This window comes from Apium graveolens, chromosome 3 (assembly GCF_009905375.1).
Source record: "Apium graveolens cultivar Ventura chromosome 3, ASM990537v1, whole genome shotgun sequence".
Lineage (NCBI taxonomy): Eukaryota > Viridiplantae > Streptophyta > Magnoliopsida > Apiales > Apiaceae > Apium > Apium graveolens.
In genome coordinates this window covers 110697926-110699517 of record NC_133649.1, presented here as the reverse complement: position 1 = coordinate 110699517, position 1592 = coordinate 110697926, and the positions used below count along the sequence as shown (strand labels likewise).

Below are 1592 nucleotides of genomic sequence, written 5' to 3'. Positions count from 1 at the left end.
TTAAAGATCGACAACGGCATCAGATTGATGCTTGCTCCTAAATTGCAAAGGCATTTGTCAAAAGACAACTTGCCAATGGTGCAAGGAATGGTGAAGCTACCTGGATCTTTAAGCTTTGGAGGTAACTTTTGCTATAGCACAACACTGCATTCTTTCGTTAGAGCAACGATCTCAAGGTCATCCAGTTTCACCTTCCTTGAAAGAATACTCTTCATAAACTTCGCATAACTAGGCATTTGCTCCAGAGCCTCAGCGAAAGGTATATTGATGTGAAGTTTCTTGAACACCTCCAGAAACTTACCGAACTGCTTATCCAGCTTTTGTTGTTGCAATCTCTTAGGGAAAGGTGGTGGAGGATAGAGTTGTTTCTCCCCTGTATTACCCTCAGGCAGAGTGTGTTCAACATAAGTCTTCCTTGGTTCTGCCGCTTTCTCCTTTTGCTTAACTCTTCATCTCCAACTTCAGCTTCTCCTTCTTTTGCCTTTTCAGCATCATCAACTTTCCCAGACCTTAAGGTAATAGCCTTGACTTGCTCTTTAGCTTCCTTCCTGCCTGGAACTTCCGTGTCACTGGGAAGTGTGCCAGGTTGGCGATTGAGCACTGCATTGGCTATTTGACCGATTTGATTTTCCAAGGTCTTGATCGACACCGCCTGACTCTTGCATAACAGCTTAAGTTCCTCAAAATTAGCACTAGTGGGTGCAACTGCACCTCCCTGTTGAGGATATGATTGCCTTTGAGCATACTACTGTGGTTGCTGGAATCCAGGTGGATTGAACTGTTTACTCACACCTTGCTGATATGGTGGCTGAATAGCATTCTGATTATTACCCCAACTGAAATTTGGATGATTTCTGTTGTTAGGATGATAAGTAGCTGGCACAGGCTGCTGTTGTCGCTGATAATTGTTCACATACTGAACAGATTCGTTAACAAGAGAACACTGATCAATAACATGAGAACCTGCACAAAGCTCACAGACCATAGCTATTTGACTGACTCCATGGGTAGCTAGAGAATCGACCTTCATAGACAACGCTTGGAGCTGCGCTACAATAGCGGTGGCTGCATCGACTTCCAGAATACCTGCTACCTTCCCAGGCATCATCCTTTGAGTTGGGTTTTGATGCTCATTTGCAGCCATAGTCTCAATAAGATTATAAGCCTCAGTATAGCTTTTGGCCCACAAGGCGCCTCCAGCTGCTGCATCGAGCATGGGCCGAGATTGGGCCCCTAAACCATTATAGAAACCAGTGATCACCATCCAATCGGGTATTGCATGATGTGGACATTTTCTTAACATTTCCTTGTAGCGTTCCCAAGCTTCGCACATAGATTCTGTAGGTTGCTGCGCAAACTGAGTAAGAGCACTCCTCATAGCAGCAGTCTTGGCCATTGGATAAAACTTCACCAGAAACTTTTGCGCAAGATCTTGCCAAGTAGTGATGGACCCAGCTGGTTCAGAATGTAAGCAGTTCTTAGCTTTATCCCTCAGTGAGAATGGGAAAAGCCTCAGCTTGATAGCCTCATCAGTCACACCATTATATTTGAAAGTACTGCAGATCTCGACAAAATTTCTTATGTGCATGTTG

At 44.4% G+C, this 1592-nt stretch overlaps 1 non-coding gene across 1 annotated transcript; it reads left to right on the top strand.

The window, feature by feature from the left end:
• The first annotated feature begins 1274 nt into the window (after positions 1 to 1274).
• On the top strand, positions 1275 to 1381 carry LOC141715482 (small nucleolar RNA R71). The gene has a single exon (XR_012572243.1). It is a non-coding gene; the product is annotated as a small nucleolar RNA R71 (small nucleolar RNA).
• The last annotated feature ends 211 nt before the right edge of the window (positions 1382 to 1592 follow it).